The sequence below is a fragment of the Tamandua tetradactyla genome, chromosome 12 (genome assembly GCF_023851605.1).
Source record: "Tamandua tetradactyla isolate mTamTet1 chromosome 12, mTamTet1.pri, whole genome shotgun sequence".
Classification (NCBI taxonomy): Eukaryota; Metazoa; Chordata; class Mammalia; order Pilosa; family Myrmecophagidae; genus Tamandua; species Tamandua tetradactyla.
Window position 1 is genome coordinate 59,579,351 of NC_135338.1, and position 23,735 is coordinate 59,603,085.

The following is a 23,735-nucleotide window of genomic DNA, read 5'->3' on the forward strand; positions in this document are numbered from 1 at the left end:
CTTCTATTTTTTCATACTTGGCAAACCTTCAATCTACCGAGATGCACCACACACATCACCTTCTCTGAGTGAAGTTGCCTCATCCACTCATACCACCTGAAGAGCTTCCTAGGGGCCAGGGACTGACTGGGGCCTGGGGACTGGCAAAGCCACAGCTTTCTGGGAGCCCCAGGCCTCCCCTCTCTCCAACAGGAGTTGGGAGACCTGTAAGGCCCTCAGGGACTGCACTGGGGACAATTCAGTGCTGTCTTCCGGGGGCTCTTTTAGTCTATGAGCTCAGTCTCTTTTTAAGACAAAGTGCATCGCCTACCTGTTTCCCCAGGGCCAGACTATTGCCTGGTAAGTGGAATGTGTGCGTTAATGTTTGTGGAATAATTTACCTTATTAAATGATTTGTATCTTCAAATCAAGTTGACTTTGTTTTTTGTTAGTTTGTCTTCTTTTCTGTTTTTGCTTTTATACCAGCTTGGCTGAGCCAAGTAGCAATTACAGATACTATTTGGGGGAGAAGAGGACCATGCCTCCCCAATATTTTCAATCCAAACACTGTCTCGTGCATAAACACTTCACGTTGCATGTGAACAGACTCATCTGCTGCTTATGTTTTTTCCACAACAATAGAAATGAAGCTGTTTGGGTGGATCATGAAAAGGAGGCCTCGCCCCCAATTTTAGGGGCATCCTGTCCATTCAGTCCCCAAATCCAAATGCTAGAAACAGTTATTTGGCTATAAACTGAGAGCTCTGCCCTTGAGAGCTGTGATTCCAGCGGTGTTTTGTGCGTGTTGCATAGTGTGAGATCCCAAATAGATCACATTTTCACGCTTACCCATCTGCCACCTCCTGCCTCTCAAAGAGCCACTCAGTCTTACTTTTTAAAGAGTGCTGGCTGCCACAGGAATACATTCTGAAAACCAACAAAGGATGAATGACTCCCCTTCATGGTCCCCTCCAGACGGGATGCCGAATCCTCCCAGGAGGGGTCGGAGGCAGAGGCTGAGGCCGTGAGCTTTGGTCCCAGGTCTGCCCTCCCCTCCCACCAGTGCTCCCTGCCTGGGGACAATTTGGAAAGAACCATTTGCTCCCTCCTGGCTGGGGTGGAAACTATTTAAATAATCTGAGAAAGTATCCTGAGTGACTTGGGCACCTCACATAAATTGTCATTTTGTTTGTTCGTCTCTATTTGGTTTCAATAATTATGATTTTAACATTGCAGTACATTCATCAGTGACACTATGCCTCCTTTGTTCTCTACAATGGGCAAGTGGTTCAGCCGACATATTTTAGGAGGGAACCCTGGCTCCCAAGGAGAAGAAGAGTGTGATTCCAGGAGGTGATGAGCAGGGAAATGCAAAGGATTTAAAAGGTCCGATGTTCTACAATGGTTGAAGCAGAAGCAGGAGCTGCTGTGGCTTCTGGGTTTGGAACATCATGTCAGAACAGGAGATGGCTCTCATTTGTACCTTTTGCTGAAATAGTTTTTACCCTAAACTAAGATCTGCAGCCTGGTTTGTTGTTGCTGTTTTCGTTCCCTCTTCATTTTTTTTTTAAGTCTTTTAATGTTAAGACATAAAAAATGAGTATTCCCTAAACACATTCCCATGGTGGCTCTTGAATTTCATGTATTTCCATAAAGTATTTTAGTTGACAAAGGTAATGCAGAGAAGGCGGGCTTGAGACTGACAGACTGAGACCCAGGTTCCATGGAATAAGTGTGTGATCCAGTGCAAGTTAACTATACTCTTAGAACTTCACTTTATTTGTTCATTAGTGAAATGGAAGTAACACAATTGATTCTCTGGCATGGTTGAGCTGAAGCATGGAAGATGGGTAAACGGCACTTGGCCCTCTGTCTGCCACGGAGGAGGCTTGTAGAATAGGTTTTATCTTCATGTGCAACATCTTTGTTAAAATAAAAATTAAAAGACATCCTCTCTACCATTTAGAAAATCTATTTAACTGAATACCATGGGAAAAAGTGAGTATCATGGGAGGAAAGGGGCTCACATGCACAGCCTCTCTATTCTGTAGTAGTTCTCTGCTCCAGACCTGGAGGGAGGTAACAGAAAAGCAAATGTGCTTTCTCAGACTTCTGGATTCCCGTTGGGCTTGCAAGACACTTAGTTCTTCAGAGGGAGTCCTGGCAGGCACAGCAGCTATCCGTGGGATGTCAGCTCTGTGTTTCTATGACCAGCTTGACCTCCAGGTTCCTGACCCAGTGGACTAATGAGAGACATTGGGGGAAGATCGGTGGGCACGAGGAGAGGAGAGGCCAGAGCATATCTCACTCCCCTATCCTCTGTGCATCATCAACAGTGGTTGTGTCTCTCCCTGGCTCCTGCTTCAGTGGACAGCCAGCCCTGTCCATGCTCCCTGCCTCTGGGCAGGCCCTAATGTGGTTGTCCCTCAATCTCAATGCAAAAGCCATTTCCACTCTCCATCACAAATTGCATGGTGTCCTTCTGAGAAATCCAGTGGGTTCCATTTTCTTGACCAGACCCTAAAGTTTTATTATAAGCATACATTTGGACTTGGTCCTGAATCCATCAGAAGCCAAGGAGATCACCAATGGGGCCCCCCTCTCTAGTGCTCTTGGTGGCCACAATATCAACCCTTTAGACTGTAAGTTCATTTGCTTTGCACTTTCACTTTCATTTGCATATTTCTTTGGGACTCACCACCAGCTGAGGGACATTCATAAAATTCTAGAGAAATCTAGGTTGAGGCCAGAGATGAACACATGACCCAGTTGTCCCGTGAGACTCAGTTTTGGATGTTTTAATGGATCCCTCATGAAGGGCATTCCCCCTGGGTCTGGGTATCTTGATCTGGCAGGTTGTCTAGAGTGTGCTTTGCATCTTCAGCAGAGCTCATCATATCTGCATTCTCTGTAAAAGCCTCGCTTTCAGGTGCTGAGGTCAGAAAATCATTTATTGGAGCGCAGCAACTTGAGCTCACAGTGGGGACAGACACTGAACATTTAACATAGTGGTACAGAACAGAAGGAAAAGCATTAGACAGACAGGACTGCTTATCTGACTCCTGAACAAACCACTGCCCAGCCCAACAGGAGCAGACATTGGAGCAGGAGGAAAAGAAGGAATATAGCAAGACCAAAAAGTAGGGCAGATATTCTGCAATTGGAGTACAAGTTCAGGATTCTATGTGTGGCTCAAATTTTCTTGGGGCCACGTTTTCCACTGTAGAAACCTGAGGTCAAACAGCCAGTCTTCTTACTTCACACAGAAAAGGAAAAGAAAAAGGAACAGCAACCTGAGACAGCAATTTACCCAAGCACCTACCCTGGGATGAACCCTTCAAATGTATTTTCTGGCTCATAAGAATAATGGCTCAATAACTAAGAATTTTTAGTTATGCATTACTACTTGATGTTTATAAAGGTGGAAAGTACCCCTCAGAGAGGTCAAGGGCTGTACTACAGCCTCCAACTGCCTGGGGGTTGGGGGTCAACCCAAGAACTGTCTGCCTTCAAATCCTGGGATCTTTCTCCTGTACCAGCTTCTCCCTGGTATCAAACCTTAGCTCATAAACAAGGATACGGTGGAGTATAGAAATAATTCATTAAATATTTGTAAAGTGTAGATACAAACTCTTCATTGGCAATGAACTTAGAAACCTTGTTCAGAATCATTGTTTTTTAATTGACAAACCAAGGTCTGAATTGATTTGTAGGGCACTTTTGTTAGCAATATTTTGAGTAGGTGGTACTCCATCAAATAAAAAATCTAGGGTAAAAATTAAACATATTAACCTCAATTGACTCAAAAGGGCCAGCAGTGCAACTGCTGGCAAATTAATTAATTTCCATTAGGTGTAGTTTCCTACACTGTAAATGGGCATAAGGAGACTATTTCTGTTTTGCTTGGAACATTAAATGAAAAAAATAAAGTGCTTGTTACAATTAATATAGTAAATGCTAAATACATAGCAGTGCTTATTCTCTGATAGGATACACATTACTAATATGAGAATATTCTGAGATAGCACCACCCCTCTTCAACTACACACACACACAAAGAGTCTGATAATTATCCTCCCAATCTCCTTCTTACAGTGGAAAGACTCTATCCATTGAGTGAAAGGATGAATGGGTCTCCATTTTAAGGGCTAAGAGATCCTGGAGGGAAGAGAAGGTGATCAAAGAGCCATAAGGATGGGGATGAGAGATAATATTGTGTCTATTGGTTTTGTCCATGGAGATCGAGAAGAGCGGTTCTTAATGAAAGACAGAAAATAAAACCAAAAGCACGTTTGTAAGTATTTCCACCGACTATAATAGGATCTCCTTTAATAGGATGCATAAAAATCAAATAAAGAACGCATATCTCTTTAATTACTTTCGGTCTTTAAACTGTGCTTCTTGGATACAACAAGGCTCCAAAACTGGACTATGTGTGCCCAGTTCTTATATGGATTATAGTTACCCATCATTTTTTATGGTTTGACTGTTTTCACTGACAATTATTGTACATGTTTGTTTTTTCTGTGCTGAGGGATGGAGAACTCTTTACTTCAAAGATCTACCATGTCTCACTAATCTCATGTTCAAATAGAGAATAGGCAGATCAATTGATGTAGAGAGAAATTCTTCCAGAGCTACAGAATAGTAGCCACTGCTTCATTCCACCTAGCAAAGCAAAGAAGCAGTTCTAATTTAAGCCCCACCCCCTGTTCCCCACCAAAGATTCCTTTGCACTCAGTTATTAATGGTCATCAGGTGGCTGGACTCCTCACGGCTAGCAGACTTCAGAAACAGGATGGCAAAGGAGAATTTTGAGGAAACACATTTTAGTAAACAACATCTGGAGGAAGCAAAGAAGAGACAGGAATGTAGTCAGGTGTCACCCAGGCAGCGACAGACTGCATCTTTAATAAGCAAGCACTTAATTAGAAAAGCAATTTGTAAGAGACGTTAATAGAATGTGAGTATTCAACTTTGACCAGCACCCTTTGGGTCTAGGTCTGGGCTCCATCACATAATGACACTTGTGTTTAGAACCTGACGATGCCTACGTCCCCCAGCCCCCCACCTGAGAGCTGTTAGAGTGTACTCATTATAGTTCCTAATAGTAAGAACTATTCTGAATATCTGTATTTTAGGGTTTGCATCTGTTTGCTTCCCTTCTCCCAACAGAAGGTGAAGACAGAACCCAGGCAATAAGGATAGGGAGTGCCCTTTACCCATAGCTCACCTAGAGGACAGATCGCAACCTACACCTGAAGAAATTCTTACATATTGCCAGAAAAGGTTGTCTGGGAAAGGTTATCCAGCAAGGGGGCAGGATAAATTATAGACCCTAAGGAAAGCGAGCAAGAGTCCAAGCTGAGAGTGGAATAACAAGAAACTGTGGATCAGTACAGACACCTAGGGAGAGTCTGGATTCATTGTGGAGGTGACCAATGCCCAGTTCCCTTGGCTGGGCTATGGCAGGGTTAAATTAAAGCAGTGGCTTTCAACTCTGGTTGCATGGTGCAATGTGATTTTGAAAAGAACAGAAGCCAATGCCTTTGCTCCAGAAAATTATATGAGAAACTCTGGGCATTGAGCCCAGACCTTTGTTTTGTTGTTGTTGTTGTTGTTGTTTTAAGTTCCCCAGGTGGTTCTAATGCACATTCAACATAAAACCATCAAATTAAAGTATCCGAAGGTAACATAGTGTGGAAATGGGACAGCAGTTTTGGAATCAGCCAGACACATATTTGATGTCCTGCACTTCTAATTAAAAAAAAAAAAAAGGTTATAATACAAGACAGAAAACAGTCGGCAAGTCAGTCTGAGCCTGAGTTAACCCATCCATAAATACAGATACAGAATACTTAGGGTTTTGTGTTCGATAAATGGGCTTTTATGTGCAAAATTCTGATACTTATCAAGTCAATCAATAGTATACCACTAGTATAAATTGCTGAATTAATTCCATAAATACTTCCAATCACTCAATCACTGTGGGCTACGATATTCCCAGATGAATAATACAGAAATGGTATTTCTCCTCTATGAGAGTGGTTCCCAAACTTAGTATGCCTTACAACCACCTGTGGGGTTGTTGAAGCAGAGGTTACTGGGCTCCCTCCCAGAGTTTCAGACTCTATAGGTCTGGACTGAGGCCCAATCATGAATGTTTCTGAAAAGTTCCAGGGTGGTGCTGTTACTTCTGGTCTAGAGACCTCACTTTGAGGACCAGTGTCCTAGGAAATGACCAGATGATGAACAAATTAGGAGAGCAGAGAGGAGGAGTGTTCCAGGTGAAAGGAAATGTCTGCAACAGGAACAAGATGGAAGAGTGGGTTTGGGATATGTGAGGACCTGGGGAAGTTTGGTAATTTGGAGCATGAAGTGTGGGTAGTAAGGGATGCTGAGGGCAGATGAGTTAGGGGTGAGGCTGGGGAGGAAGCTTGGTACTCCTAAACCTCCTAAGCCATGCACCCAAGTTTAATTGGAGGGCTAAGGAGGGGTGTAGCAGTCTGGTTTGCATTGTGTAAAAAGCCACATGGCTGTACCCAGGAAATTGGGAGGTGGGGACAAGATGATGCTTTCACTCTGCTTGGCCAGGACCCTTGGGCTTTATTCAACCCATTTCAAGTTATTAAATGGAATTGACAGTGCATGAAAGGTAAATGTTTCTCGTCCACCAGACAAGGAAGCAGCAAAAAGGAAGCTCCTTCTGAGTCTCAGGGCCTCAGAGACTTCATGGACTAGTTTGAGATGTTTGGGAGAAAAGTCAGGAAGTAAACCTTAGAGGATATTTCAGTCCACGTGGACGGTGGAAAAATGACACATGGGTGATCAGTTGAAAGCACAGTTTGTAAGAAAAATGAAAACAGCAAGGGCAAGGGTGGTGAAGTTTAAGAAGGAAAATTATAAAGTGAAACTAAGGCTCTTTCAAAGGTGCTAGCATTGTAACTTTCTGTTCAGAATAACTCAGTAAGGCAGAATTGAGTCAGTCTTCTCTTCAATGATTTTATATTTTTCCATTTATCTAATGTTCTGAAGTTTTCCTTCCTTCCCACCTATCTACCTATCTACCTGCCTACTGTCTTTCCTTATGTCCTTCCATCCTTCCTTCCTTCCTTTCTTTCATTCTTCTTTTCTTCTTTTTCAGATGCTGTTTCAATGGGCTCTGAGTTCATGGCATTAGAAATGATACGCAAATAGTTGTGCCATCAGCCTCTGAGAGAGCAAAACTATTAGTAATAAAATGAATGTTTTAGAAACTCTCAAATCATTCCAACTTTTGCTTTAAAAAAGAAAGAAGAGAACATTTTAGATTTTATCTTTTCATTTTTTCTCCATATCTGTCTTCTATTTTTGAAATTCACTTTGTGCAACTTTGAGGACTTATTTTCCGTTAGAAATTAGCTCATCCATTTATTTAAAAATCAGAATTTTAAAACTGCATTTGTAGGTGCTTTTAGTGAGTTTGTATCCACGTATTTTATGTCTGGAGAGGATTCTCTTCAGGAAGTAGAATATGGTTAAGACCATGGTTAAGATTTATATATTTTTCCACTCCTAAAAACTATTCTAAAGAAAATTGGGCACTATTTTATCCTACAATCCAGGGGTGTTTTGCAATGTATGATAGGATTATGGAGACAGAGCACATCAGGTTATTTTGAATTATTTAAAATTTGAGGCAAACCTGCACAGCCTTGCATACACACAATCATTTTCCTCTTTAACAAGACTCCTTTAAAGTCTAAAGTCTAACTGTTTGTCGACAAATTAGGAATTTCAGTTCTTTGTAAGTTATTGAGTAAAAGTATACAGGTATCCAGAGCAAAGGATTATTTGAACAAATGTGATTTTCCTAAGTGACACACACACAGAAAAGTGACAAGACACAAGGGTCATTTATTATTATCTAAGGCTTTGCCCTAAATGTGGACATCACCCCTAATGGGTGAATTTGAACCAAAACAGAAACTCCTTTTGACTAGGCTACACACAGACTGAATGAAATTCTACTAAAAGGTTTCTTTGTCTCCTTTAGCCTAAACTTAGGACTATGTGCTGTATCTGCCCATCATGATGGTGAAGGAAATTCCTCTCCTTTCTACAGCACTGTGAGAAAAGGAAATGCATTTGCCCCAGAAAGGGTTATGTATATCCTCGCCCATTAGAAACATCTAGATGATATGACTTTAACAGTATCCTTGACCTTAACCAAGCATCAGCAATACCTTTCTATCCTTGGAGTCAGGGAGATGAACACCATGAGCTTCTCTTCTCAGCTATAACATTGTAAAAGCTAAAAAAACCTGTAGTTTTGGTAGCCTAACGTTTACTTTTAGTAGAGTCTGAGATTTAAATTTAAATTAGTTCTAAATTTTACATTAATACACATTTTAATTAATTATGATTCATATAAAATCTTAATTTGTTTTAGTTATAATGACCTTGATGAAATGTCTTTTCTAAGATGGTAGGTTGATTGTATATTGAAACATCCCTTTTAAGCCTAAAACATGTTATAGAACAGAAAAAAAATTAAAGAATTAAATGTGTCAACAAACAAGTTCAGAAATAAGAAAGAGAAGTTTTTGTGATTCAGAAATAAGACCAGTTTTCTAAAAGAGAAAAAGAGAGAAGAGAAAAAGAAGAAGAGGAAGAGGGAGAAGAGAAAGGAGGAGGAGGAGGAGGAGGAGAGAGAGAGAGGAGGAGGAGAACACCAATGACAATGACTAAGGTAGGTTAGAGGTTTGGAGCCTAAATCCAGATGGGAAGATCTTGGCAGAAGTTATGTGATGAGAAATGGGCAGGATATTGAATGCATGAAGGGAGAAGCCTGGGCTGAAGCTAATGCTGACGGCTGGGCTGTGTCCACCTGAGCTTCATAAGAGAATTCAGAGGTAGAGGGGGGCTGCCTGCTCATGAAGAGTATCTGCCGAGAGTGTCCTGGGGTTAGCTCCTAGGTGGAGCTGCTTGCCACTGCTAAGGGCTCATTGCTTCCCCTTCCCAGGTTTCACTTCTTGAGCCATGCCATTCATGGGCAACTGAAGCATGGGGCTATGATAAAAGTCACTCTCAAAGGGCAGGAACCACAACCGGTACCCTCTTTGTCGGCGTTGGGAACTTCATTGTATAAGAATATTTGAATTAAGGTCTATGTCAGTTCTGCTCTTCTGCTGGAATTTAAATGCTTGAATGACCCAGAACTAGGTCCTCAGCTTCTACATTTATACTAACTCTGTAACCCATCCAGACTCCTGGCTTTGAATGCCATCTATATGTCAATAATTTCCGAATTTACATTTCACTCTGCCTGCACCATTAAGCACCAGATTAGTATTTCCAATGCCAACCTGACATCTGTATCTTGATGTGTTAAAAGACACCTCAAACTGAACCAAAACAGGACTGCTAATTTCCCACACCATCTTCAAATCCATTCCCCACCCCCCACCCCCAAATCTTATCCTCTTCATCTGTAGTATCTATTCAGTTGCTCAAGTCAAAAATCTTGGAGTCATGCTTTCTTCCTTCCATTTTCTAGCCTCTAAATCTATTAGCAAATGTCAATCCTAAACTTCACATTATATTTCAGATCATCCTTCCTCTTTCCATCTTACCACTGCCTGCCTAACCCAGGCTCTGGTTACTTCTTGCAGCGACTACTGCAATAAGCTCCCAGCTGGTCTTCCTGTTTCCCTTGCCATCCTTTCTCCATATAGCAAGAGAGATTTTTCTGAAGACATAAATCATATTGACTCACTTTTCTATTTAGCCCCTTCAAGGGCTTGCTACTGCAAGTAGAATGACACCCAAATAGGTTGGACATTTCTTTATAGCCTTGTTTTAGTTGAGACATTTTCATGGCCTTAGAACTGTGGACTTACAACTTAATAAAATCCCCTCTTTAAAAGCCATTCTGGTTCTGGTATATCACATTCTAGCAGCTAGCAAACTAAAATACCATCCCCAGAATCTTTCTCACACATGCAGATATAAAGGTATGTGAAGTGACAGAAGTAGAGAATAGCAAAAGACAAGAAATAATGGGAAGCAAAGAAATCTATAATGATACTGAAATAAAGAATTATTATAGACAGTTAGAAAAAGATAATACAGTTCATACTAAAACATTTAAAACTGTTAGGGGTTAAGGTAAAGACAGTGAACTGTCACTATCATATTTTTTCTCTTAAAACTTACAACTGTACGTTCATTCATCAACTTCTTGAGATAGGACCAAAACTTTTTAATTTGTTTATGCCTTGGCTGAATGGTATTCTATGTGATGTCTCTTATGCAAATCATGCCTACTTTACATTTCAACATTTTTGACACTACTTTAAAAATTATAGTGAGGAATTTAAGTAATTTGACACAAAATCTTAGTTTAGGTTTGTCCTAATATCTTATAAATGTCTTTATTATTTTACATTTGTCTTACCTACATTTAATTAGGTAGCATTTTATGCTATTTATACTGTTTTTTAATTATTGAAATCATTCAGTGTAGTTTTCATCGAAATCACTTCCCTTCATTTTTCACACATGTTCCCTGATTTGTGTAACATTCAAATAAATCACATGATTTACACTAGATATGATCAGTTTTGAGGACAAACATAAATGTCTTTTGCTTGACTTCCAGTGCAATCTGTGGGAGCAGAAGAGGCCTACAGAAAAGTAACTTTAAAAACCTCAGTTGCAATGAGCACCAGTCTATAATTTTTGCAGAAAAAATGGAGAACACTGGTTGATCTGGTGAGTTAAGCACTAGGTCAGAAAGAGAGCATCTGTGGCAAAGGTAGTAGTAGTTCATGGATAATCATTGTTATTATAATTGCATTGCTTAATCAGCCAAGACTGAATTTCAGGAAAAAAATAACACAAGAGCTAGAAGACAGAAGAAAGTGAAAGAAAGTAAAAAGAGATGAAAATCTTTGTGTTCTTCAAGCACAAAGACAAGAACTAAAAATGACATATTTAGGTTTTTCATGAAAGAAAAGTTAAATGTCTTTGTTAGATACAAGGCAAACAAACAAACAAAAAAAGATAGAAGAATGACCATATGGAATTCATACATTGAATAGATAACTTCCATACTGAAGAAGAGAAAATAATTTCTCTCGAATGTTAAGAACTGAAAGGAAACAAACTAGCAGCAGGATAATTAGAAAAGACAAAATAATATGGCCTTCATTTTTCCAAATATGTACCACATACAATAAATAAAAACTGATAAAAGTCACTTATTTAAAAAGGATAATCTAAGATTTGATTTTTTATTTAATCCAACTATATTTAAGTATAATAATGATACAGTGGTTATATAAGAAACTATCCATATTTCTAAGAAATGCCCACTGAATTATACAGAAGTGACTTATACAGAAGTGAAATGATGTCTTGCATTTACTTTAAGTTAGTTCAGTCAAGACAAGAAAACATAACTACATGATGCAGATATGGTAAAGTCTCAAAAACTGTCAAATCTGGGTGATGGAGACATTGGAAGCTCATTGTGCTATCACCTACTTCTGGTATGTTTAAACATTTTCATTAAAAAAAGCTTGAGGGTTTCAGTGAAAGAGATGTTTTAGAAATAAATATATAGTTGTAAAACATTCATTAAAAACAAGAAAAATATAAAACAAATGAGCCAAGTGTTCAACTCCATCAGCTTTTTTTGTTCAGCTTTATTAAAATTAACCATTTCAAGAGTGCAATTTGATAAATTCAAACAGAATTCATACAGTTTGGTAACCACCCTGAAAATCATGACATTGAATATGGAGAGATACAATATTTAAAAGATTTCATTTATCTTCCATTTGATCCATAAATTTATAATTTAATTCAATGCAATCAAAATTCCCATAGCATTCTTTAGGATGTATGACAAATTATTTAAAATTTCACATGAATAGGTAAATTTGCAAAATAGACAACATGGTTTCAAAGAATTTAAAAAATGAGTGAGTTTTCTCTACCAGATATCAAAATGTATGATATATTACAGAAATTAAAATGAGAGAATATTGTCCAATAAATGATAAATAAAAGATTGTTGAAATATAAGCCTGAGTATAGAAACAGACTATTGCGTATATGGGAACTTAGTACATGAGAGAAGAAGGAGGAGAAATCACTGAGTATAGAAAAGACACTAGCTCACAAGAAAGCTACATCCCCCAAACTCCCTTGCATTTAGAAATTAGCCAGTGGGATATGGAGGGAAGAGATATATGACATTTTCAGAGCTTGTCCCTAAATTGTCCTGAGTGATCATTTATATTGTCTTTATTGCATCTGCATCTTTGGAAATGAAGGACTCCAAGACGGCGGAACCTCAAGATAGAAAGAGCGAGGTCTCTGGAGTCTTGCATGGAAGAGAGCTGTCCAGAAGAGCAAACTGACCTACTTTGAATCATAATGGAAATTGAATTGTGTAACTCAAAGAGGAGCAAGAATTGTTGCAATAGTTAGCATTAAACCCCTTGTTAATACAGTGGGAAAACAAGAGCTGTTTACTGTGTGGCATGGAGAAATGGCTAACTATTGCAAAGAAAAATATGCAATACAACTAGTACTCTGCTTAACACAGAGAAAAAATACATTCAAGAAGAATGAACACAAAACCAATGAAAAACACACTTAAAAGTATAAGAAAGTAATATATAAGACAGTTTTTGTTTATTTTTTCACTTTGGAGTTAAGGGAGGATTACTTAAACAAAATGCTCAGTAGAATAGGGCAGTAATCTTAAAGATATTTGACTACATCAAAAGCCTCAAAAAAAATTCTCATACGAAAAAACTCATTGAACAGAAAGCATAATCAGCACTAGGAGAGAAACATTTTCAAAATATAAAACAACATTATTATTCAAAATATATAAAACATAGATAAACTAAATATATAACGTTTATCTACAAATTACTGTTGCAAAAGTCAAACAAATCATCAAAAGAAGAAGTGAAGGTTATGAGTAGACTAGAAAACTAAAAAGGCCCATAAATTTGTGAAGAGATGCTCAACTACTCTAATAATCAGGAAATTCAAATTAAAGAACAATGAGATACCATTTATCATATGTCAGATCGACAAAGATTAAATGCTTTGATAATTCCGAGTGTTAGAAAACTCAACAGCCACTGATAGAAGTGTACAGTGTCGAAGACATCTTGGAGTACAATTTAGCATTACGTGGAAAGGCTGTGTATGCATCAATTACTTGGAAATACCAATCAAAATAATTCTCTAGAGCAGCTTTCCTTTCAATTGCATATAAATATAAAAGTATAAAAAGAGGTACATCCTATTACTAGAGTCTCAGTAGGAAATATATTGTACAGTGATATTGGGGGAATCTAGGGGGAGTTTAGTGCAGGGACAATTTGCAAAAGTGTGGTCAGTTGTAGGAAAACCATCAAGGAATGGTGCTGGACTAGGATCTATTAAGAACAGGAAACCTGGACCACCCTGAACCTGAATGGGCATGTAGGGAGTAGTTTCCAGATGCTAGAGAGGAGGCTGTATGCAGAGGGATACAGTCAATCTATGGCAATGTTGTAGGGGCAGACCTGGTCCCAAACTCACTGTTCTTTTTGGGGAAGGTTTGATAGCATTCCCAACTCAACTACCTTTGCCTATTTTCCTCCTTCCTCAAGCCTCTTCAATATGGATAGTTGCCTATTCCTTGTTTTGATTGGTGATGGCATTTTTCTCTTGGAATCTGGAAAACAAATATTTCCTGCTGTTTCATTTTGATTTGATGGAATCATACAAGGTTATAAGGGAGGTAGAAATATGGTTCTTCTTATCTTGTGTCTACTGCTCCTTAGACATAAGAACTTGAGCAAGTTATACACCCCCCCCCCCCCGCCTTGGTCCTCACCCTTTAAAATACCAATGGTAATACACACTGCAGAATCTCATGGGGAAGATCAAGTGAGTTAACATGACCACATTGTATGGGGCAGTGCTTCTCAGACTTACTGTGCATATGAATCACATCGGGATCTTCTTAAAATCAAGGTTCAGATTCACTATATCTTGGGTACAGCTGAGGATGCTAAACCAGAGACCATACCTTAAGTACAAAGATGTTAGAGCAACCAGAGGAATGTGTTATAATACAAAATAAGTTTAGAAAGTGCTAAATGCAAGCAGCATTTCTTCTCATTGGATTCCCCACAACTCTGATCTATTCACTATGCACCAGTACTATTTGTGGCTTCTTGGTGTGAACAGCAGAGTCTGAGAAAGGTTGGTCAATGGCATAAATTTCTAGCATGAAGTTTAGAGATATCTGTGCTGTGAGAAAGGCCAATCAACAGAATTAAATTTCTGGCATGGGATTTAGAGATATCCATGATGTGAAGTGTGCTTACCTGGCCAGACTCAGAGGAGTCAGAGCAGAAAGTAACATATTAGCTGTGCAGTGAAGAGATTCTATCATTTGATAATCAAACACTTAATTAAAAATAAGTAATTCATAACAGTGATTAGCATGAGATGGCTAGGTGGGTATTCTCAACATCATTGGCATTCATCCTTGTCATTTAAATAGAGTTTCTTTCTTCTTCTAAAGAAAATATTTCCCTATGAAATGAATGTGTTAGTGAGGTTATTCCTGGCATATGTATGTGTACGTGAGATTTATAATCTACGAAATTTATTATTTATTTTAGATGTTGATTCACATGACTGTGGAGATGTGCAAGTCTGTGGGCCATGCCTCAAACTGGGAACTTCAATGAAAGTTTTTGAAAGATTCCTTGGAGAATCTTGCTAGCTAAAGTAGAAATGCAAATTCTGCCTTCTGACTGCTGAAATCATCACTTCTCCTTTAAGGCCTTCAACTGATTAGATGAGATTCCTTTCACTGCTGAAGGCAATCTCCTTGGTTGATTGTAGATGTAATCAGCCATAGATGTAATCAACTTACTGATGATTTAAATCCACGAAATATCCTCACAGTAGTAATCAGGCCAGTGCTTGATTGACCAAATAACAGGACACCATAACCTAGCCAATTTGACACATGAGCTTAACCATCAAAATAGGTCTTATGTGAGCAGAGGTATTCTTTATTTTGTTGGAAGAGAAATATAATTCCTCTTGATGCTACTATTATGACAGGCAACTCACATAAGTTTTACATCTTCAGTCAACAAATACTCATTTAGGGTCTACTATGTCCCAAACACTACAGTATTCACCAATTATACTGCGGCAAAGAAATGTCATGGAATGTACCATTACCATCAAGAAACTTACATTCTAGTGGACCAGATGCTCACATATAATATAAATAGTGGGGAGCACAGTAACAGAAATAAAACAATGTATTACAGTGTGTTCTCAGGAGGCTATTTGATAAGGTGGGCAAGAAGACCTCTCAGATGAGGTACTCTTTATATGGAGACCTGAAGGATGAGGGACAGGTAAGAGTTTACAGGTAGTAGCACAGCCTGAGCTGAGGCAGCATGGCTAGAAACAGTCTGGCCTGCTGGGGTATGTGACTAAAGTTTTAGGGGATAATGAGTGAATGATTGGAGAAATAAGTAGGCAAGCACCAATTCCTTTATCCTGTAGGTCCTTGCATGCCATAATGAGGGCTTTGGGTTTTGTTCTCAATTAGGTGGGGAATCATTAGAGCATTTTAATGTTTCTTTAATGATTTATTTATTTAAAATTTTTTTCTGGCTGTGTGAGAACAGGCAAATCTGGAAGGCAACAGCAAGGAGACCAAGTCAGTCTATGGCAATAGGCAGAGCGAGAGGTGATGGCGACATGACAGCCATGCAACATCTTGGTAGTGGAGTTGAGGAACAGTGGAGGGATTGGAGACAAAAGTGAGGTAATGAACCCAGCAAGAGGTGTCCATTAATAAAAGATAAGTAGGCTGTTGGAGAAAGGAAGCAACTGAAGAGGACTCCTAGGTATCTGCAATAGGGATAAGGGGGAGATTTACTAAACCATGAACATAAGGAGTAAAAACAAAAAAAGATTTGCAATAAAAAGGCTTCATTTTGAACTTATTATTGTTGAGGTTCCTATTGCACACTCAAGTGGAGATGTCAAAGATTTAGGGCTCAGTGGGATCTGAGTTTATGATCTCTATTTGGGGTCTGTCAGCTTCTATGGGCTATTTAAAACCAAGAAAAAAGAATGAGAAATTCTGGAGAGAGAATGGAGGGAGAAGAAAGAGGGCCCAGAACCAAAGCCCAAGGGTCACCACATTTGGAGATTGAAGAGTTGTATGCAAAGGAGCAGGAGGAGGATGAAGAGATGGTAGCACCATGGAAGCTCAGGGAAGAGAGAGTCTCCTAAAGAGAGAGGATGGCATTGGATGATGCTACGGGCTTGAAGAAATGTCAGGAAGAAATGCATCTGAGCCTGTGCGGTGCATGCATGTGAGTGGCAAACAGGGTAAGACCGTCTGTGCCCTCAAGGCTCTCACAGTCTGGAGTGGACCTGCTCAGTGTGATAAGCTGCGGGTTTACACTCCACAAAGGGCAATGATACAGGAACTTAACCGACTGCTGGTCAGTCAGCCCACTGGCACTCCATCTCTTACAAATTTGAGGCATTCCTGCTTTACACTTACTTTGCTCTGTTTTGCTTAATTTTTTTTCTTAAGCAGTTATATAACTACATTATAACAGTAGATTTTAGACTCACAAATGTCTTTTATAGGTTCTCCAGGTTAGAAGACACTGAACAGATAAAATGTGGGAAAATATACACTATTAATTTTCTTGTTGCTATGGGAATTGGTATATTCACTTCATAATTGGACCTAGAGCCCTATCAGGAAAAAGATGTAGGTAGGAAGCTAGTGACAAGTCCACAAATATTTTTTTTAAATAAAGAATTTAAGGAAGGAAAGAAATGAAAGAATGAATGTTTTCCTCTTACTCACTTGCTCTTTCACTATTGCTCATTGCCTGCCTGTCTTCCCACCCATCACTTGAATAAAGGAAACCGGAGAAGTAGGAACTGGGAAACACACTCTGAGAAGGAATTTGGCAGGTACAGTTAATCAGGAACATCCACAGGACTTTCTATTGAAGAGGTCAAGGGAATAGGAGCCAGCAACCTTGAGCCACCCCTCCAAATGCTGCTTCCAGTCCAGACCTGCTCACAGCTCATTCTTTCACCAACCTGCTCTGAACTTCTGCTGATTTCAATTGTTCCACTCTCAGGGCAGTCATCAGACTAGCCCCAGGTGAGCTAAAGCTTTGGGTTGCAATAACATATTTGGCTATGGAGGGAAAACCCAAGTAAAGTACTGCCCCAATAAACAGACAGGCCACCACCACAAGCCATCACAAACAAACAGAGCAGGCCCCTTCACCGTCCTCCTTTCCCGGTTCACACACCTATAAACTTTTACAAGCTCTCACCATCACTGCTTCAGTCCGTGTGAAAACTCTGAGAGCCAAAAGCATGCAATTCTACTAACTTCAGAGAAAACAGTGACCCAAGGAAGGGTTAAATGGGGTGGTTCAAGTGCTTGGGAGCCTTGCTTATTGCTACATGCCATAAAAACAAGGTAAGAATAAGGAAGACTTCCCCTAGCCTGGCCTATTCCTCCCTTTCAAGTTCAGGCTCATGTTTTGTGCTGGCTTCAGGGTGGGAGCAGATGAGTGTTCATGTCTCGTGTGCCCAACACCATTTCTAGAGAAACAGTATGTGAAGGACCAGTATCCCACAAAGAAAGATGCATTTGAGGGGTTAGACCAAGGAGGCTTATCCAAGGTCAGAATAGAAGATGCTCAGCATTTACCCACGATATTCTGAGTTTATCTGCATGGCATACTGAGTTCAGAAGGAGATGAAAAGTCAGATGCCATGTGTATGGAGCAGAAGTGAAATTCCAGCCACCCTGCTCCACTGCTTATGGGCCAGGCACACACCTTCTGCTTGTGAAAGCCTGGAGTTTGGAGCCCCTTTGTTCTTTCCTCTTCATCTTAGCTCATGCCAGGCCCCTGTCTGGAATTTCTTGCCCTCAAGTCCACCCTGCAACACTCTCACCATCTGCTTCATGTGGCATATTCTCTGCAAAGCCACCTGGGAACAGATGAGCTTGATTGCTTTCTTTGCTTCTCACATCACTTTGAATGGCCTGTAGTGCAGACACTGATCTAACATTGGGTTGCAACCATGTCTGTCGGCCCCGCTGAAGGGAGCACCTCAAAACCCTGGGCAGAGTCCTCATCACCTCTGCTTTGTAAATATTCTCACAAGTATTAATCCATGAATAAATGAATGAAACAAAACAGCAAGTTTATAGATTTACAGGACCCAGCCAATCCCTGCTATACTGTATATTTTCTTTCACACCACTGAGATCAGAAGCAATATAGAAACAGTGTTAAAGCATAGTTTTTGATATCAAATATAACTGGGTTCAAATCCCTATTTGACCACTGACTAGCTGGGTGTTTTAGCTATTTAGCTGATCTCTACCTTATCTGTGAAATGGATTGCTATGAAGAGGACATAATGCAATGGATATGGAAATCAATTACTTAGAAGAGAGCTGTAGGAACAGTGGCAGCAGAGATAGTAGCAGTAGTACTACTAGTGGGAATACCAATAGGAGTGGCAGCAATAGTAGGAATAGTAGTAATAATGGTGGTAATACCAGTAGGAATAGAAGCAATGGCGGTGGTAGAAGTATTGGTAGCAATAGTTAGAATGGTAGCAATAATGGTGGAAATAGTAGTAGTAATAGAAGCAATGGCGGTGGTAAAAGTATATAGCAGTAGGAATGGTAGTAATAATGGTGGTAACAGTAGTAGTAATAGAAACAATGTTGGTGGTAGAAATATTAACTAGTAGTAGTAGGTAGTAATAGTGATTATAGAAATAACAGTGGAAGGAAATACCAGTAGTAATAGAAACAATGACAGTGGTAGAAGTATTAGGTAGTAGCAGTAGGAATTGTAGTAATAATGGTGGTGATATTAGTACTAACAGAAGCAGTGGTGGTGGTAGAAGTATTAGGCAGCAATAATAGAAATTGTAGCAATAATGGTGGAAATACCAGTAGTAATAAAAATAATGGTGATGGTAAAAGTATCAGGAAGTAGTAGTAGGAATGGTACTAATACTGGTGGTAATATTAGCAGTAATAGAAACACTGGTAGTGGTAGAAGTATTAGGCAGTAAAAGTAGGAGTAGCAGTTGTGCTGGTTTAGAGGATGTATTTACCCTAAAAAAACGATGTTTTAACACTAATTCCATTTTGTAAAGGCAGCCTGTTTCTTCTAATCCCTATTCAGCATTGTGTGTTTGAAACTGTAATCAGATCATCTCCCTGGAGATGTGAATTTAATCAAGAGCCGTTGTTAAGCTGGATTAGGTGACGACATGTCTCCACCCATTTGGGTGGGTCTTGATTAGTGTCTGATGTCCTATAAAAGAGTAAACATCTTGGAGAATGAGAGATTCAGAAAGAGCAGAGAAGAACAACATAGCTATGAGAAGCAGAGAGCCCACAAGTCAGCGACCTTTGGAGTTGAAGAAGGAAAATGCTTCCCGGGGAGCATCATGAAACAGGAAGCCAGAAAAAAAAGCTAGCAGATAATGCCATGCTCTCCATGTACCCTTCCAGCTGAGAGAGAAACTTACTGTGTTCGTCATGTGTCTTTTCAGAATGAGAGAGAAACCCTGAACATCATCGGCCTTCTTGAACCAAGGTATCTTTCCCTGGATACCTTTGATTGGACACTTCTAAGGACTCATTTTAATTGGACATTTTATTGGCCTTAGAACTGTTAACTAGCAACTTATTAAATTCCCCTTTTTAAAAGTCAATCCATCTCTGGTGTGTTGCATTCTGGTAGCTAGCAAACTAGAACAGCAGAAATAATGATGTTAATACTGATTGTAGTAGAAGGAAGCTCAGTGGTAGGTAGAGTGGTAATAGTGGTAGAAAAGGTAGAAATAATGGCACAATAATAATATTAGATTCAATAAGCATAGTAATAGCAATAGTGTAAGTAGTGATTATTAAGCTCATGGTTCAGAATCCTCACATCTTCTTTTAACTGTGTTTTATTATCACCAGTCTTAGACACAGCTATAGTTTTGACAACTCAGGACAGTATTATGTCACAATCAGATCAACTGAAAATAGAAAACAGAAACAGTAGTAAAGTTTTTTTAAAAGGTTTCCATTGTTAACACCAATCAAAAAAATAATCAGATTTAAGAGAATGATAGTGTTCTTAGGGTATTCTCCTGAAAAATTCTAAAATGCTGAAGCAAAGTGTCTGACATCAGAAGCCAAATTTCCGGCCAACAGGAAGAGCTTGGAAAGCTGAAAAAAGGATGGTTGGTATGAGGCAGCTGCCCACTTGGAGAGTGACCATGTCTTATAGAATAATGCCTTATCAAAGCTGGAATTAAATGAACTCAGATCTCAGTAGTGTCCACGGGCTCTTTCCTTCCTTCTGCTTCTCCAATTTGGCTCATGCAAACAATCTCACTAATCCCCGGTCAAGTGCAAACATGCAACACCCTGACGAAGGAAGGTGAAAGGGAAATGAAAGAAAAGAAGGGTCTTGAATCAACAGAAACATTGAGATTTTCAGCCTGCCCCATTTCTGACCTTAACAATGGCCAGTGAGCCAGTGAGTGCCTAGCAGGTATAAGCTGGATGTAGCTTAGTGGGTGTCCTCTCTTCATCCTTCTCTCCCTGGCCAGTATTTTGGGTTTGGAAAGGGCATCTGGCATACTGATCTGCTGTCATTAAGAGATATCTGCTTCTAATTCACAATGCATTCAAAATTGTTTGTGACAGGGGTGCCTCCACCCCCATAGTTATTTAATTCTTCTGGAATGTGGGGGAATTGGCATAAGGCACTGGACCGGGAGTGTGGGAGGTCAGCTTTCCTCTGTCTTGCACAGGATGCCTTCCTACCTGAAGCTGTAGGAAAGAGCCAAAGATCCATTGGAGTAGAGCATGTTCATTTTGAAGGGAGGTGAAATGAGATCTGGCTAAAGTGCTAAGTGCTTTAATTACTTATGTCTACTTCGGAAAGAGTCACTGGACACCCTCCAAACTAAATGGATTTGTGATCTCTCTCTCTCTCTCTCTCTCCTTCCCTCAAAATAATAAAATTTGAAAAGCCAAAATCATTAAACAATTCATACTTTGATTTGCAAAAGACAACAAACAGCCTCTGAGCAAGGGAAGCATGTTTTTTCTTGCATCTAAGTTTGGAAACACTGCGTATTTCCATTCAGGTCCTTCAAGATACATCAAGCTGAAGGGTGATCTAACCAACTTTCAAAGCAAAAGGAGTGTTCATTGTCCACAGAATTCTATTCAATAATTTTTTCACTGTTGAACACACAGACTGATTATTTAACCTTGATTCCAACATGTGCCAGTTGAAGAATTAGGACTTCTATTCTAAGGGCAAGTACAGGGAAATCTATGTTTCAAGTATAGGGCTTGACACTGGATGAATACCCAAAGATGCTGTTAAAGGAAAGAGTGAGTTTTGCTAAATGAACAAAGCAATGGGTCATAGACACCTAAAGCAGAAATGGGAGCAATAACAAATACAGTTCAGCACTGCCACTTAGCATGATGAGCTAAGTCCATACCAGGACACTGACTAACTCAAGATCAGACAGCTGCATCATGGAAGAACGAATGCTAGAGATAGTTCTTCAAATTCCTGGACCAATGCCTTTCAACTATCGGTGATTGGATAAAGTTGGTGATAACTAAAAGACAATTGGAAACCCTTAGTTTTCTCTCCCTCTTTTATATTTTTATTTTAAGAATTTTCATCATTAGTAGTAATAACAACAACAACAAGAAAAAAGTATTCCTCTTGCCCACTCCTCATTTTCTCATTGCTAGGATGTAACTATGCGAGCAGGCTCTGGACCACTGCTTGATTAGATGATAGTTTGAAGACAGGCAGCCTTAGCATCCCTAGGGAGCCTAACAGCTCTCTCCAAGAGGGAGCTAGGAACCCTATTTTAGCAAATACTCTGAGTGATTCTCATGCACAGTAAATTTTAAGGATCACTGATCTAGACCAAAGCAATGAAATGCTTAGCTGCATGTAGTGGCCACCCATAGCCTTGACCCTTGTGGCTGGGGACTGCAGGTATTGTTGTCTGACTCTCCCCTGCTCTCTTGCCCATTTCAGAGAAAGAGACAGAAAACAAAGTCCCCATCTCTCTTGCTGCCTGCAGTGATCATGAAACGAAGTTCTCACCAATGAGATGAATGGAGAAATTTACTGGGACGTTTGGAAAAGATATTTCTTTCCTGACAAGAAAAAGCTATGAAAGGAGAATATCCGTTCCTGCCTACTGCTGTCTTTGGATGCAGAATGTGAGGATCTGATGCTTGCTGGTCTGAAGCCATCTTGCAACTGAGAGAGAAAAGTCAAGAGAACCCCAGAGATTCCAGACCGTGGCAGGGATGTTGTTGAAATGCTGAACTTGGCACAATGTCCTCAGTAAAAGACAGTGATTGTGTTGGCTACACATCTATTATCAGAGCTACATTTTTGCTTCAGTAAGAAGTTCTATCTCACAAGTGACCATTAGATAATAAAATTGAGGATAAATTTCTGGATAACTTGCATTCAAATGAAGTGAACTCAACTCATGAGATGTAGAGTCTATGATTTTGTAACAAAGGGAAAAGAGGGAGGGAAACAAACAAGGCATGACCTTCTTGAGGTGCTAATATTCTATTGGGGAATATGATTTAATAGTTAAATGACAATGTAAGAAAAGTTTATTTTTCAGGAACCTAAAACCTTCAGATGGTTCCTAGGCCAGATAAATCCTGAAACCTAGAGGTGTCAGTCTCTCCAAGAATATCAACTAGTTCCATCCCCCATCCCATATTGTGGATACCTGTTTCCAACATGAAAAAGTCAGAATGGGCAAAACCCAAATATTCATAAAGTGTGGGAGAAGAATCAAAGGGGAAGGGGGAGTTATAACAGAGAAGATAAGATTTAACAAATGAATATGACTACTGGATCATTACATTGATATTTCTTTTTAGTTTCCAATGTCTTAGGGCAGCTAAAAGGAAAAATCTGAAATTGTGGAACTGTAACCCACACCACACTTTGAAATATGTTCCATAACTTCTTGTTACAATACACTTTGAAATTTATTACTTTTTTTGTATATTTGTTATATTTCACAATAAAGAAAAGTTAAAATTAACAGTGTAAGAAAGCTGTAAAAGACATAGTGTGGATCAGGACTTTTCAGACGAAATGCATATGAATAAATACGAAGTAAGAAAGGGGGAGGGGAAAGAGAGTAGGACAGGGAAAGAAGTAGCTGAGTTCTGTGTTTTTCCTTATGCCTATAGATTGCCCAGAAGACTCCCCAGAAGAGACACAAGATCTATCTTGCAAGATTCAGGAAAACTGTTCACAGACCTCTATCTCTTTTCTGTCTTATGGGTAATACCTACAGCAATAAGTGGCCCTCAGATTAGAGGGATAAAAATCAGCATGACAATCTGAATTTGCTAATTACTCTCCTTTGCTGTAGACATAGCCAGTTACAGTTTTTGGTCTCAGCCTAAGTATGACATCTCAGTGACAAATTAAATCAATTAAGTTGAGAGCTCCTACAGGGTGAATAATAGACTGGGTAAAGGATTCTGGGGTTATAGTAAAAGCTTTCCTTCTAATTACCCTAGGAGCTTCAGCAGGACCCTGTACTTACTTGCAGTTTCATTTCTT